This window comes from Nycticebus coucang, chromosome 2, assembly GCF_027406575.1.
Source record: "Nycticebus coucang isolate mNycCou1 chromosome 2, mNycCou1.pri, whole genome shotgun sequence".
NCBI lineage: Eukaryota > Metazoa > Chordata > Mammalia > Primates > Lorisidae > Nycticebus > Nycticebus coucang.
Window position 1 is genome coordinate 127000086 of NC_069781.1, and position 16974 is coordinate 127017059.

Here is a 16974-nt window from a genome sequence, read left to right on the forward strand (position 1 = left end):
AGCTCATGTATCTATTTATTACCAAATTCACTGGGAAAGACAAGCTGAGTTATCATTTAGCCGAGAAAACCTGAGAGGCATTTATATGCCTGAAGTACGGCATAGCCACAGCCACCGATGCAGGCTCGGAGGAAACCCATTACACACTCAGCCTGTGCAAATTCTGGTGACAGGAGCCAAATGGATGGTCCAGGGGACACAAGCACCTCTGCAATGCTTATCTTGTTCCCAGCCCCCATGCCACCCTCAACAATTACAAATACAATCGTTTATGACAGATTGCTCCCTAGCCTTCACCTTAAATTCTATATGATAAATCCAACATGAAGTGACAGTCACAGCGAGTTTTCAGAGCCCTATCTTAAAAAACAAACAACAAAAAAAAGAACTAATTTTACTGAAGTTAGAACTCAATGAACAAGAAAATTTGAATGTACACCTAGGGCATATCTCAAAACTTTAATCTCTGTGAATGCCATAATGGTTATTTATGGCTGGGATGATGTTAATCATTTAAAATATTTCACTGAAGAAGAGCTGTGAGAATTTAAAACTGTATTGTTGGGCAAAGATGATGATATTTCCATGGGTCTTTCTCTCTGCTGGTCTGTTAACGGGGCAAGAAAAAGCAAACAGCTGTTTTGGTTAGCCACCTAACCAGCAGCCAGGCTGGGGACTGTCCTATGGTGAATTTCTAGGAAAGAGCTCTTCTTGCTTTTTTATTATTTGGGGTAAAAATAACGTCTTGGGCCACTATTGTCTGTTTAAATTAGGCAAATGCGATTAAGAAGAGTCAAATGTATACAGGCTCCAATGATGGGTAAAATTAAGGTCACCAGTTGCAAGCCCTAACCCAGCTGCATTGCTTAATCTCAGCTTTAGCCATTAAAATTGTGTGCGATGGAAGTATCTCGCTCGCGTTAGGGTTAATGTAGACTGACTGGGTAACTAGAGATAAGTACTGCAGGCTTGCTCAAATGTACACATCCTTAACACTGACATTTTGAAAAAGTAAAATTGGGTTTCATTCCCCTGGACTAGGTCAGAGTCCTTTCCTTGTCCCCCCGCCCCTCCCCACCCCCGCCTTCTTAATCACAGAAGCAAAAGAACTTTTTTTCCTTGCCAATTGTTTTGGGTTATACTCCCAGGGATCCTTGCATTTGCCATCCTCGCTCATTCCAAAAAAGAAAGTTCTGCTGTCCCCAAAAACAACTGTACTTGTCGTCTTTTTTTATACATATATATAAAGGTTGTATTTGTATTGCTTAATATTATTTTACTTTGTTAAGGAGTTGTTCCAGGTACTCCGTAGCTATAGAGAAAACGTTTTAGCATGTTAAAAGGAAAAAAAAAAAAAAAGGTTGACATTTACAGCCAAGAGCTAGGTACACAACTGCAAAGGTCATCAATGAGTAAACAGATATTAATGGTTAGCCGGATAACTGGTACATAAACAGGTCACATTAATAATTAACACCAGGCAAAACTAGCACTTTCAGCCAAGCTCGGGGAAGTGGATGCCAGATGAAACCCACAAGAGGATGAGAAAAATCCAGTGTTGATTTCTGGTTGTCAAAAGGAGGGAAAATTACTGCTTCATTTTTCCATTTCTCCTATCCTCACCAAAAAATGTTTCGAGGCAGTCGTGATGGAGTAAGTAAGTGGAATGATGAAGGAAAAACTGCTGGGGGACAATGTATTTGATAACTTCTTCTTAGTCTAACATTTATGGTTTCCTTGTTTTCCTTCCTGGCAGTGTGCAAATTTGCTCAGGAAATTTATTTTATTGGTAATCTACAAAGTCTCTGTAAAAGTATTAGCGTCCTCATTAAATTATGACATTTGCACCTCCTGTTAAGACTTCTCAGCTGAGAGGGTAATATTTTGCACCTGCTAATGGGCATTTTCCCAGTTGAGAAAAGTCAAATCTAGCTCTGTAGGCATGACGGCAGAAGGAGAGTGAGTGGGTTCCCCAGAGAATGTGGGGAGCCAGAGAGTGAATGTACCAGAGTCCCACTGAGAGGGCCCCAGAGAGCCACGACATCCCATCTTATGATTTGTGAAAGAAGCCAGATTTTATGTGAAATCTAGAGTTCTGGATTTTAAAGTGTTCACAACTCATCAGAACCCTGGTTGGTCCAACAATGGACATCTCCTGCAGGCCACATTGGGTCAGTTTAAATGTCTTATTTAAATTAAACAAACAAGGAATCCTCAAAAATTTGCCAATGAGGAGGAGAGGCTCAGTGTATCTTTTAAATCTATTAGACAGTTTCCCTGCTCTAAATACACAGTTCTCTAAAGGAGTGTTTTAAAAAGAAAACTAATAAAATAAGACAATAGACTTAATAGGGAACTGGTTTATCAGCTAGGACCCTCCTAGCCTCAGAAGCATGTGAATAAAAGTCAGACGAGATACTTTTTATACATGTGGCCTAACGGTTTACAAATGAGTGAGTAGCACTGCTTTTGAATATAATGCGAAGAAACCAATTTTTAAATAAATGTGTAGCTAGACTTATCAAGCCCACAGGAGATATTGTGACATATCCAACCTGAAAATCAAATTATTTTAGGTTGGTTATACTAATAACAGCCTCTAACCAACTGCTAAGGTGGTCTGTAAACCCAGACTAGCCAAAGGCAGCAAATGAGACGAGTTTGGGAAGACACATCTGAAAAAAATTGGGTCCAAGGCTTCTTTACCAGTTAAATATGCAGTAGACTTTTTCACACCTGAGAACTTGGTTCTCACTGAAGGATGGGTGCTGGTCTAATGGCCTCGTAAGTGGGCAACTCTATGTCTCCACAGCTGTATCCACACCGGTGTTTCTTCTCATGTTGACAATGGAACCTTCCCCATCTCTCTGAGTGTCTCTCCATCATCCTTACTTTTGTTTGTCCCTTATTTATCCTATAACATTTAGCTAAGTTCAAGTGTCTCTTCTTCCAGAAAGCCTGACTAAGTCCTCTCCAGGGCATCAGGGAGCTTCTCCTGGGTATTATCTCAAGCACCTCCACCCAGCTCTGCACTACAACCATGGACGCACATGCCTATCTCCCCACAGGACATCAAATTCCTTACTAAAGAGAGAGGATACTGTTTTCATCTTCAGATCCCCTGCCACCTAGCCCTGTGCTTGGAAAGCAGCACATTAATGTAGACTGAATACGTAAATGAATGAAATGAATGGACCTCTCAGCAATCATGCTTAGAAAAGCAACTCTGATGAGTGAAATATTAATGAATCTGTTACAGCTTTTCTTTTTTTTTGGCTTGGTCTAAGTCTTTGCACATGTTCACTGTAGCCACATTTGTGATTGCAAGTTTTAGTTTGAATAAATCTTGTCAATAACAGTAGCAAAATACCTAATGATTCAGGTCTTCAGCTTTTTCTTCTACAAAAAGGAGAGATGATAATTCCTGCCTTGCCAGGCTAAGGGGCTGGTTGAAAAGACTGTCTGAAATGATATATGTCATTATATATGAGAATGCTGAAGCCCTAATGCAATCAGAGTTCCTTTCTCTGCCCATCTCTACCCATCTGACACTGTGAAAATTCTCTGCCTACTATCTATGAACCAATTTGTATATGAACAAGGACCCTCCCTCTAGTCTCAGGATTCTCAGACCTTGCTCAGCATCCAGCATATTGCAAGTGCTCAGGAAGCGTTCATGATATAATGATGCACATAACCAATAGCATAATAATTTCATTCATTCAAACCATATTAGGAACCATTAACTAGGACAGGATATGTGGGGGGAGGAATGGAAACTATCAAGTTTCCCATTCACCAAGCATTCTATATACCTGATTTTATTCATTATTTCTTTTAACCCTATGAAGTAGCTAACATTGTCCTTGTTTTCGTGGAAGGAATCCAAGTCTTGAAGAGTTGGTTGTCATGCCAAAGACACCCAGTTAATAACTGCAGAGACAGGACTCGAAATCATACAGCACACTGCCTTCCTGTGATGAGACCCTTCCACTCAAGAGAACAGTCTGGGGCACCTCTGACATCAGAGTCGATGTCTTCTAGATGTGAATAACTTCCAGGGCCCACCTAGTCCGACCACCAATGAGGAATCTGAGGTTCAAAGGGAAGTATGTGGACGAGGTCAGCCACTCCATATTAGTGGGGGGGGGGGAAGCCAGAGATAAAAATATATTAGTAAAAAAGACTTTTGCTTATGTTTCATATTCACAAGTTATATGACATTTACATGCCATTTTCATTAAATTTGCATCAAATAGTTCACAAATTTTTTTAATTAATTGCACTTTGTTTCATCTAATGGACTTTTATAAAAACACTAGATATTTTCAGTTCACGCAGAAGTATATCCAACATCACTAAACAAAGTTCCTCTTTCCTCACAAAATAGCCGTGACCCCTTTCTTCGACCATAGGCCAAGACTACTGACTGAAACCCTGGCAGAGAGAGCGTACCTGGACAGAGAAAGCCCTCATAAACAACTATCAAAATAATAATTAAACACTAGGAAAGGGCAAAGGCATTTGCTGTTTTAGAAATCAAATGAAAATAAAGTAAAATATCATAAATCCTCTGTGAAAATTGCTTCAGTCATCTTTAAAAGCCTTCCCAAATTCCAAATGGCTCTGTTATTAGCGATTCTTAATGCATGAGGTAGTCATTTAAGAATAAATCTTTCAGTAATTCAAAACAAGGACTCTTCAGTAAATAGTTGAAATTAAGGGGGGAGTTAGAGTCATCTGGTTTCCATTAGGATGATAAAATAGTTCACTTGAAACCTTTTACAATACGCTTTGTTACCGGGAGGTGTCTGTGCACCTCACTCCATCACCAGCCATTTGACACAACATAAAAAGCTTCAAAAGCCATGTTAGGCCTCTTAATCAAAAACTAATTGTAATAGATATTGGGGAGTGTTAACACGGTGACCGCCAGGTTGTAGCTGTGGTATGGAAGCGGCAGTGAACATTAAACACAACCCCTGGTTGATAGGGCTTATCTCCATTTCGGAGCTAAGTGCTAAGCACTACAGGCCAGTATCTCCTGCTATTGCTTTGTACCACTTTTGGAGTTAATTGCTCCATAAGGCTTCATCTTCTTAATGAAATTTATAACATTGTCAGAGAACTTGGAAAGATACTGCTGCAGTTTAGGAGACATTACAGAAGACAGAGACATAAACAGAAGGAAAAAGAAAATACATACTTGGAAGCTGATGCATCGGCAGAGCCCGTGCAGAGCTCCCCAGGCCCAGAGGAGGCATTTGAAGCACATTAACTCTTTCAAGCCGGTAATGGAGTAGTCATTGAGTGCACTTTAATGGAAAGGTAATAATTGGTATCACAGGGCCAGTGGTAGGCATTCAATAAATACTTCAGGATCAGCCTGACAAGGCTAGAACAGCCAGCAAGCTGGAGTCCTTGTTCTACAACACTGTCACTGGAGTCTTTGCTGTGGCCCCTGTGCCTAATACAGTGTCTAAGATATGGCCAGCACTGAGGAAATGTTTCTGAATGACCGATGAATGAATAAATGATCTTATTGCAATTCAGCACTTTTTCAGAGTACTTTCATATTTGATCTTCACAGCCAGCCTCTGGACCGGTCGCAGGTTTCATTAATGACAGATCCTGGTCTCAAACAGGCACTTTGTAGCTCTCAGTCCTGGGCTTCTTGACTTCAGATAAACCAGAGAGAAACTCTGTACTACTGTTTTCTCAATCTGACTGGAGATGTTAAAAGTTAAAAATAACAGGCAATTTTAGATCAGGGATTGGATCCTGGAACAGAAAAAAAAAAAAAAATAGAAGAAAAACTGATGAGATCTGATGAAGTCTAGAGTTCAGTTAATAGTATTATACTTAACCATAGTTATTTCTCAGACTAAGAGATTAGCATTAGAGCACACTGGGTGAAGTGTGCAGGAATGCCCTTTATCACTTTGAATTTTTCTGCCACTCTACAATTATTTAAAAATAAAAAGGTTTTAGAAGTAACTAATTTACCTTTCTAATTGTTTTTAATCATTATGGGTAGCTGATGGTTGTATATCTTTATAGGGCACGTGTGATGTTTTGGTACAGGTATGCAATATAAATTAATGAAATCAGGGTAATTGGGGTATCCATCACTTAAAGCATTTACCATTTCTTTGTGTTAGAAACATTCCAATTCCACTCTCAGTTATTTTAAAGTATACCCTAACTTATTGTTGATGATAGTCACCTTTGTCGAGCCACCAAATATTGTTCATTCTTTCTAACTGTATTTTGGCACACATTAAGCACCCCACTTCATCCTCCAAGCTACCGCCCAACATTTAGTAACCATCATTCTACTCTCTCTCCATAAGATCAATTATTTTTAATAAAAGTTGTGCCCCCCACGTGTGAGTGAGAACATGTGAGATCTGTCTTTCTGTGTATGGTTTATTTGACTTAACGTAATGTTCTCCAATCCCATCCACGTTATTGCAAAAGGCAAGATTTCAGTCTCTCTGTGGCTATCTAATATTCCATTGGGTTTACATACTGCAATTTCTGTATCCATTCATTTGTTGATGGACATTTAGGTTGATTCCATAGATTTGGCTATTATCCAGAGTGCTGCAATAAACACAGGAGTGCAGACATCTTTTTGATATACTGAATTCCCCTCCCTTGGCTATATTACCTACCAATGGGATTGCTAGGGTCATATGGTAGTTCTGTTTGTAATTTTTTTGAGGAACCTCCATACTGTTCTCCACAGTGGTTGGGCTAACTTACATTCTCACCAATGGTGTACAAAGATTCCCCTTTCTCCAAATCCTCACCAGCATTCATTATTACCTATCTTTTCTGGTAAAAGCCATTTTAACTGGGGTGAGATGACATCTCCTTGTCATTTGGACTTGCATTTCTGTGATGACTAATGATGTTAAGCATTTTTCACAGACCTGTTGGCCATTAGTTTGTCTTCGTTTAAGGTTTGCCTATTCAGATCCATTTCCCATTTTCTAATTAGATTATTTGATTTTTTCCTATTCAGTTGTTTGAGCTCCTTATAAGTTCTAGTTATTTATCCCAGATAGGTAGTTTGCAAACATTTTCTCCCATTTTGTGGTTGTCTCTTTATGGCGTTGATTATTCCCTTTGCTGTGCCAAAACTTCTTAGCTTGATGTGATCCCATTTGCCTAGTTTTGCTTTGGTTTCCTGTGTTTTGGAGATATCACTCCTTTCCCAGACCATTATTGTTTTCTTATCATAGTTTCATAGTTTTGGTTCTTAAATTTAAGTCTTTGCCTCAATTTGATTTGATTTTTGCACACATCAAGAGATAAGGATCTAGTTTCATTCTTCTGCATAAGGATGTCCAGTTTTCCCAGCACCACTTATTGAAAAGATTGTCCTCCTTCCACTGTACGTTTTTGGCATCTTTGTCAAAGATAAATTCACAATAAATGTGTGAATTTACTTTTGGGCTCTGTATTCTTTCCCATTGGTCTACATGTCTGTTTTGATGCCAGTACCATGCTGTTTTGGCCACTAGAGCTCTACGTAGTATAATTTGAAGTCAGTTAATGTGATGCCTCCATTTTTGTTCTTTTTGCTTCAGGATGGCTTTGGTTCTTCTGGGTCTTTGTGGTTCCATATAAGTTTAGGATAATTTTTTTTTTATTTCTGTGAAAAAATGTCATTGATATTTTGATGAGAATTTCATCAAAACTGTAGATTGCTTTGGGTAGTATAGACATTTTAACATTGGTTCTTTCAATCCATGAGCATGGAATCTTTCCATTTTTGTGTGTCCTCTTCAAAATTCTTTCATCAATGTTTCATAGTTTTCATTATAGAGATCTTTTACTTGTTCATTTGGGGTTTTTCTTTGTCTTTTTTTCTTTTTGAGACAGAGTCTAACTCTGTCATCCAGGCTAGAAAGCCATGGCATCAGCCTAGTTCACAGAAACCTCAAGTCTTGGTCTCAAGTGATCCTCCTGCCTCAGCCTCCCAACTAGCTTGAGACTACAGGCACCCACTTTGATGCCCAGCTAATTATTCCATTTTTAGTAGAGGCGGGAGTCTCGCTCTTGCTCAAGCTGATCTTGAACTCGTGTGAGCTCAAGCGATTCACCCGCCTCGGCCTCCCAGAGTTCTAGGATTACAGGCATGAGCCACTGTCCCCAGCCTATCTTTTTACTTCTTTGATTACTTTTATTCCTAGGTATATTATTTTATTTGTAGCTATTATAAATTAGATTACTTTCTTGGTTTCTTTTTCAGATTGCTTACCGCTGGCATATAAAATGCTACTTATTTTTGTATGTTGATTTTGTATACCGCTGTTTAGTAAATGTATCAGTTCTAATAGTTTTGGGGTGGAGTCTTTACATTGCTCTAGATAAAAGATCCTATCATCTGCAAACAAGGATAACTTGATTTCTTCCATTTCTATCTGGATGCCCTTTATTTCTGTTGTTTGTCAGATTGCTCTAGCTAGAACTTCCAGTACTAGGATGAATAACAGTGGTGAAAGTGGACATTATTGTCTTGTTCCAGATCTTAGGGGAAAGGCTATCAGTTTTTCCCCATTCAGTTTGATGCTAGCTGTGGGTCTGTCATATATGGATTTTATTGTGTTGAGTGTAATTTCCTTCCCTACCCACTTTTCTGGGAGTTTTTAACATGAAGGGATGTTGAATCTTATTGAATGCTTTTTGAGATCAATTGAAAGTGTCACATGGTTTTTATCTTTTTTTCTTTTGATATGATGTATCACATTGATTGATTTGCATCTGTTAAATCATCTTTGCATCCCTGAGTTGAATCCTACTTGATCCTGATGAATAATCTTTTTTTTTTAATTTTTTTTTTGTAGAGACAGAGTTTCACTTTATGGCCCTCAGTAGAGTGCCATGGCCTCACACAGCTCACAGCAACCTCCAACTCCTGGGCTTAAGTGATTCTCTTGCCTCAGCCTCCTGAGTAGCTGGGACTACAGGCGCCCGCCACAACACCCAGCTATTTTTTTTTTTTTTTTGGTTGCAGTTCAGCCGGGGCCGGGTTTGAACCCCGCCACCCTCGGTATATGGGGCCGGAGCCTTAGGGACTGAGCCACAGGCACTTTTTAATGTATTGTTGAATTTGGTTTGCTAGTATTTCGTTGAGGATTTTTGCATCTGTGTTCATCAGAGATATCGGCCTATAGTTTTCTGTTTTTCTTGTGCCTTTGTCTTGTTTTTCTATCAGGGTGATATAGATCTTGTGGATTAAGTCACCTCCTCCTTGAGTTTTTGGAATTTCAGAACAATTGGTATTGTTTCTTCTTTGAATGCTTGGCAGTAGAGTCATTGTATCCTGGGCTTGTCTTTGATGGGAGACTATTACTGCTTCTATCTCATTACTTGTTCTTGATTTATTCAGAGTTTGGATTTCTTCCTGATTCAATCTAGGTAGGTTGTAAGTGTTTAGGAATTTATCCATTTTTTTTTCTTGGATTTCCAATTTATTGACATATAGTTGCTCATACGTAATAGGCTATAATGATCCTTTGGATTTCTTCAGTATCAGAAATAATGTAATGTCTCCTTGCACATCCCTGATTTTTTTTGTTTGGGTCTTCTTTCTTTTTTTCTTAGTTAGCCTGGCTAAGGTGTGCCTATTTTGTTTTGTCTTTTTAAAAAAAAATAAGTTCCTATTTTGTTGATTTTATTTTTTTTGCAATTTCATTTTTTTCTGCTCGATTTTTATTATTTTTTGCTTTTAATTTTTGGTTTGTTGGCTTTTGTTTTCTAGTTCCTTAAAGATGCATCATTAGGTTTTTTATTTGAAGCTTTTCTACTTTTTTTGATGCAGGTGATTATTGTTATAAACTTTCCCCTTATTATTGCTCTTTATGTATCCCATAGGTTTTAATATACTGTGTTTTAATTTTCATTGGTTTTAAAAAAATTTTTAATTTCCTTCTTAGCCTCTTCATTGACCCACTGGTCATTCAAATCCTTTGTCAATTTTTAATTAGTATTTTTCTTTTTATTGTTCAGTTTTCAAAATACTTCGTATATTCCGCTACAAGTCCCTTATTGGATATATGAATTGAGAATATTTTGTCCTGTTTTATGAATTGTGTTTTTCGCTTTTTGGATGGTATTTTAAAGCACAATTTATTTTATCTTTAATAAAGTCAAATTTACTTTTTTTTCTCCATCTAGTGCTTTTGCTTTGGGTATCACCTAGGAACCCATTACTTAACTCTGCTTTATGGTATTATAGTTATTATAGCTCTTACATTTAGATCTATGATCCATTTTGAGGGCATTTTTACATATAGCATGAATAAAGACAGGATTTTATCCATGTGGATCACAGCTGTGTTCAGATGCCTGCAATATTATGTGCCATCATACACACTAAATAGCTATTAAAAAATTTAATGAATTATGAATTGGTTTGTTTTCCAAAATGCCCACCTTTCTATTCTCCAAGTTTAACAACATATACACATAAGCAATGTAAAGTTTTATATTATACCACGATTAATAAAAAAGCATTGTGTATGGTTACAATGACTGAGTTATAAGCCTTAAACCTCTTCAGTAGTGGGAACTTCAGACCGCTGTGTTCTTTTTCTTCTGATCCCAAACAATGTAATTAAAAAGGATTCACTGAAATGTAGATGTTTCTACTATTTACCCTGGAATGTTGGCTCTACCCAATAGAACCCAATCTGTAAATACAAGATTAGTGTCTCGAAGGGAAAGATCTCCTTCTATAAAGGAAAAGGAAATCTCCACCTTTTCTTCCCCTTATAGAAGCAGCAGCATTATCAGTAAGACCATAATTACTCTGACTATCACAAGGATTCAAGAGCTACAAATGTGGAAAATCCAATCTGAGACCACATCTTTGAACTCCATAGTGAGCCAGATCATGATGTCCGTTCCTCCACGATCAGTTTACTATATAAATGAGAACACATAAAGTAGTTTTAGATTTAATTAAAGTAATTGACTGAATTGCATTTTGTAGTCCTGATTGTCATTAACATTCTTGACCTCTCTGTCACATAGATATGCCAGAGAATTTTTCCAATGGATATTTATTACGAATATTATCATCAATAAGCACCATCAACATATTAAAATTAATTTTAACTTCTTTATGGAAGACTGAAAGCACAACCAGCTGTTGAAAACCATCCATTCTAAATCATTTTTTATTGATTCAACATGGCTAAACCTCAAGTACAACTAATAGGGAATTTTACGTGTGTGTAGGCAAGTTTACATATCTATATATAATATTTAATGTTGTTTCATATCTAACTCTGGTTACATTAATCATGTAACCATATTTTTGGAGCTCAAGGATTCGTGTGCTATTTTAAGCACTTACTGTGCAGTCCCCAGGCTGGCTGGCTCGTTGCACATCCATGTGGATATGAGGCAACACAGGGACACTTGGTCTTATTTTGACTGCTTGCAAAGAGCTTAATAAAAGGCAGGCTTTGGTGCATCAAAAGAACTTAGTCCGCAGGTGTTCTGAGCTGGGCTAACTTGTATGTAGAACAAACAATTAAGTGCTGGAATTTGAGACTCTAAATTGTATCAGTTGAGCACCTGTTCTGAAGGGAGGAAAACACCTTTCATTACATTACTCAAGCGCATGACAGGCTGTGGGGTGTGTAGAATTACAGCAGCTCCTATTCAGGCTTGCTAGCTGAGATGCTGCTGCTGACGCTGCCAAGACTTCAAGTTGATCATTTTTAGAGAACACCTCCAGCTCTATCTCCATCTTGGTATGCATCTCTGGGCCTCTCTGTATCTCTTATTCTGTGTTCCACTTTACCGAGCACTTACTATAAGGCAGGCATGGGCTAAATGTTTTTAATATGGTGTGGCATCAAATCCCTCCCCCAAACCCTGCAAGGCTTATAAAAGCCAAGTAATGTGCCCAAGGTCATGTAAGTGTAAGTGTCTGGGTCAGGGTTAGAAGCCAGGTGGATGCCAAGAGCACTAGTCTTGACCGTCGTGCCATCTTGTGGGCAGCTTCCGGCCTTGCACAGGTTCCTGGCCTCCTTTCTGGTTTCTCCTTCACGCCTTGGTTCTTCTGCCTTCCTCCAACTATGCTCAATCCCCCTCTCTCCTTTCTCACTCTAAGGAGCTCCCTAAATGATCCCACACACTCCCACCAGGGCCCCACTCACTATCCATCCCCTTCAGCTTTAAAACCTCTCTGTCTCCAGGCAGGTCTCTCTCTGGTACCCCAAATGTGGACATTCAACTTGCTGCTCCCGTTTGCATTTAGAAGGGTTCAGGCAAGCTGCCCCAACATTGCCCTTGCAAAAGGACTTAGTGAGGTGCCTTCCATGGGCAGCTGCTCCTCCTCTGGAGTGGCCAGCACCCCCTGTCACCTGGCCACCTCCCTCTTCCTTTTCTTCACTGGCAGCCTGTTCACACCATCTCTTCTCCACTCTATCTCTTAATTACTCAGCTCTGTCCTCTTTGGTCCACTTCTGCCAACAGTGTGATTCAGCAATATTGGTGTGAAGTTGTCACAACTGGCGAGAGGGTTTCCACTAGCTTCTAGTTGGGGGAGAGACCACAGGGCTGCTTACCACACAGCAGTGCCCAGGACAACCCCACAATAAATAATTAGTCAACCCTGAGCTATTGCTGTAGGCCCAGCCCAGCCCACCCTGTCTACTTCACTCTCTTCCACACCTTCTCCACTCCACACTGCCAGAATCGTCTTTGGAAAACACTAATGTGGTTTTCTTTCAAACCCACTGATGGCTTCCCAATCCCTTTACTGAGAAGATACTTGTTACCTTGGCCAGAACACCTGGCAAGCTCCAAGCCACTCTTGCCCTTTAACTTGGCTTTCTTCTGTTGCCTATTAGGTGATGTGGTCATTTTCCTTTGTAGAGTTCCTGAACCCACATACTTTTCACATTCCCCCTCACATCTTTGCTCAAATGTCATCACACCACAGAGAACTTCCCTGGCTTCTCAACTCTCTATTTCCCATACTCAGCTTAAATTTTCTCACGGCACTTACTACCACTTGGTATGTTCTGCTCCCTTCCTTGTTCAATTTCTGTCTTCTCTCATTCTAATTGAGCTCCATGACAATAAGGGTTCCTGCCTTTTGTTTACTATTGTGTAAGAACTGTACCTAGTACACAGTGGGCACTCAGTAAACATTGAGTGAATAAATACAGATTCTTTTACCTTAATGCATATGTATTTACTATATAAAATGTACAGGGACTCCTGACATTTCACTTTGTTAAACTATCATAGAAGAGACATGGATTCAAGTAAAAACTAACTTACAGCAACTAAAGGGCTACATCTGCCCAGCTGTTGACCTACCACTGACGTCCAGGCCACAGAGACCCGACGGATAAGCCAGCCACAATGCAGATACTGCAGATAGTCTAATCCTCACAGCATCTCTAACGGGTGGGGATGTGTAGTTTATTATCCCTGTTTTACAAGTGAGAAAACTGAGGCTCGGTGAGGTTGGGTAATTTGCCCAAAATCATAAATCTGCTTAGTCGAAATGTGACTGAAATAACTGCTTGTCTTAGTCCAAAGCTCATGTACCTTCAGAACTCTGCCTTTCACCATGAAAATTAGCATCATCAACACCTTCAAGAGAAGAATAAGCTAATTTTATCACTGTAAAGACAATGGCATTATGACATTATGAACATAAATAGTAAAAATAACAACATGAAGTAGTAAATAAATACGAAATAGACCAGCTAAAAGGTTAGGAGGGAAACAATGTCGGTCTGAGTTGGGATAATCAGCATGGGCTTCATGAGAGGAGCAACATCTGATCTGGAGGAGCCTGGAGAGAGAGAGAAGATGATGATTTTTCCCAAAGGGAGAAACAGCATAAAGTAAGCCAGGGCAAGAGAAGTCCAAATGGCACATTTGGGGTTAAATAAACCTGGAAAAGTGACAGATGTAGCTGAGGCGGAGCTTCCAAAACTGTTCAACAAGGTGACCATGGTGGGTATTTCCAGAAAAGGGTTTGGCATTGATCATGCCTGGGAAGGGTTAGATTAAGTATAATTTTGCAGAACTTTTCAGAGCCACCATGTAGATTAACTACAGTCTGAGCCTAAAAAGAGTAAGGGTATATTATACATGGGGTTTGTTCTACCAGTTTATTTATTAGTGCACCCCCCCCCACTTTTTTTTACAGAGCCCTTGTTAACATCTCATTAACTCAGCATTCTGTGGAAGCAATTTGGAGCTGACATGGTGCAGAATTCTGGGGCAACAGTGCAAAGGACAGTAGCCATTCCAGGGAGGCCTAGGTCTCCCTGTTCAGGAGCTCTGGAGCTGTAGCCCCGGAGCTGTAGCCTCAGGGAGTGAGGGTGTCTGGGAGGGTGAGGGTGTCTGGAGTCTGGACCGGGCTATGCCACAACTGATTGTTTGAGAAGATTTGTCTGGCAGGAAAGGCAAGCGTCACAAACAGGGCACATAGTGAGAGCTGCTCTGTAATCGAGGTGTCAGTGCTGAGGGTTCAAACTCAACTGAAAAAAAAAAAAGTCCTCTCTTTGTTCTTTTCCATTTTTCCAGTTCATTGTCATAACAGCTTTCCAGCCCGAGTCAGTTTTCTGAGGTTAGAAAACCCAACCTACATAGAGGCTGGAGGCAGAAACTGAGAATTCAGAAAACTCTATAAGGCTTGAGGAGGAACCCTGGAAGTTAATCTGACTGATTAGATCATTTCCCTACTTAAATATTTCCAGAGGGTCCCCCTTTCTTTTTGAATATTAAAAATAGAATGTTTCTCCTGGTCTAGAAGGGCTGATGCCACCTGGCCAAGGTCCAGCCCCAGCCCACACTTCACACCCTTTGCTTACACTCCCGGGGCTCTGCCTCTGACCATAAACTCCTCAAGGGCAGGGGCCTGTTTTTCATTTGTCTGGGTAACTAGCACTTAGTAGAAGCTCAAGAAATACTTTTGAGTGAATGGAGGGACGGATGTCTTTTCCACAGAAACAGATGTGATGTGTTTTAGCCTGCTTTCTAGCAGATTCCATCAACATCCAGTCCAGTCTCCCAGTATCAAGATTAACACGTTATAAAATAAAACCTTGCAACTATACATGTAGCCCTTTGTGTTTGACTTCATATATCACGTGACTTCTCATGTTTCTGTGAATCAGACCTTCCAGCTGGCTGGGATTCTATTTGTCACTTCTCAGCAGGCAGAAACCCAAAAGCTCCTGGTTTGCTTATCCTTTTTTCCTATACCCAGACCACCCCCAGGGAGGCATCATCTGCCACCCTCCTCACGTAAACCTTCAGCGTCCTCTCTGACCATCCTGACTGCTGATAGCTGTCAAACCATGAAACAGTTAGTCCATTCCTACACTGAACTCTTAACTTAGCCCAAAGTTCAATTTGGATTCAAGTAGAAATGTCAAAGTACATGTCTGTTTCCACCCAATTCTGGAGGTCTTGAGACCTCCTGATGAGTTGCCTGTGTAGGTAATACATGGGTCGTTATGAAAGTTTTGAGACACACAAAAAAATCAAGAAACATAAAACCCACAAAGATAAGCCAAGCGAGTTGACACTTGCAGGCTGAATCAGAAAGGTTCTGTTGACTGTGTTTCTTGGAAGCGAAACAATGGACCAGAAACAAAGTCTGTCTCAGAACTTTCGTAGTGATCCACCTACTTCACCATTGACTATCTAAATTTCAAAGGAACATTCAAGATACTCAAAGCCTTCCATATCTAGCCCAAATGTTTTTTCCTCTCACTTCCCATAATGTCTCTCAACAAATGCAGAGTTCAGCTACTCCCAGTTCTAATGAACCAAACATTATTTTATTTTTACTGCCCTTGGCCATTTCCCCAAACTCTTTTATCACCGTGCTGGGTTGCACTGCTCTCCTGGTCTTCCTCAGGCCAGCCAGTTTGGCATTTCAAATTGAGCGGGGCTTTCAGACACTGATTTACATTTTAAGGTGTGTGTGTGGGTAGAGGGGTTAGTGCCTTTAAACCAGTTTTGTTATTGTCACTCTTGCTAAAACATATTTGTTAAGGAGACCAAGGCACCCTTGGAGTCTCTGACAGAAAGAAAACTCTCCCTTAGGAGTCTAGATAAGCCCAAAGACATGAAATTTTTAAGGTGGATATGATTTTGCAGGTCCTGAAAACCCTTCCCCGCTTTGCATCCTGAGGGTGATCTCCCTGATGATTCAGCCCCAGCCGCACCCAGGAGTCTTCACACCACACCTCTAATAGCTAGAAAAGATTCCTCTGCAACTAACTTTAGGTTAGTGCTAAGGCCAGAAGTGGGAAGAGGTTGTCACCAAACACCTCCAGCCATCTGAGCAGTTCCTAAGCTTGGCTCGTGGTACTTTGTCTTGGGGACTGTCTAAAACGATGACCTTATTTGGCCGCCCTCTGATTTCCCTCTGTCTCTGAGAAACACCCGGAATGTTCTTGGAGACGCCTGGAGGTAAATTAAAAGTTCTACTCATGTATGTATGCCGCCGTCAGCACTCGGTCAACAGCAGCACAGACCTTTGGACATAGCCCAGATAAGTTACGTTTGATCTAGTGACCTAAAGGTGAATTGTAGGTTATACTTAATTACACTCCTGAACCAAGTACACGTCAGTCACAAACCTTCCTATTTCACTCCGAAAACCAAGAAACCCCTTAAGGGAGTCCACTGATTATACTATAGAGGTTTGTATGAACCAACTAGGGTAAATAATTAGACTGTATTTTTAATTAATATTGCAGTGCCTTCTAGCACAATGATGTTTAAGATTATGACGGCACTGGAGGTAAGCAGAGAAACAGTCTTACTCTTGATGAAGCCAGGAAGAACAAAGAGAGTTTTGTTAGATTAACAAAAATACCCCGCAATTTTGGCAATCTTAGGTTCTTCTAGTTTCTAGTGTGTTTAAAGGAAGTTTTCAATTTAGCAAGGGTTTTGTTTGCCAAA

At 40.0% G+C, this 16974-nt stretch overlaps 2 long non-coding RNA genes across 3 annotated transcripts in view; one reads left to right on the forward strand and one right to left on the reverse strand.

The window, feature by feature from the left end:
• Window positions 1-1336: 1336 nt before the first annotated feature.
• Window positions 1337-4149, forward strand: LOC128579722 (uncharacterized). The gene is made up of 2 exons (XR_008378255.1): window positions 1337-1653; window positions 2954-4149. It is a non-coding gene; the product is annotated as an uncharacterized LOC128579722 (long non-coding RNA).
• Window positions 3261-16974, reverse strand: part of LOC128579721 (uncharacterized) — a 28949-nt gene continuing 15235 nt past the window's right edge. The window contains exons 2-3 of one of the 2 annotated variants that reach the window (XR_008378254.1): window positions 5207-5781; window positions 3261-4130 (exon numbers count right to left, since the gene is read on the reverse strand). This is a non-coding gene — a long non-coding RNA (uncharacterized LOC128579721). Of the gene's footprint in view, window positions 5782-16974 lie in introns of both variants that reach the window. The other variant, XR_008378253.1, reaches the window with a different exon arrangement.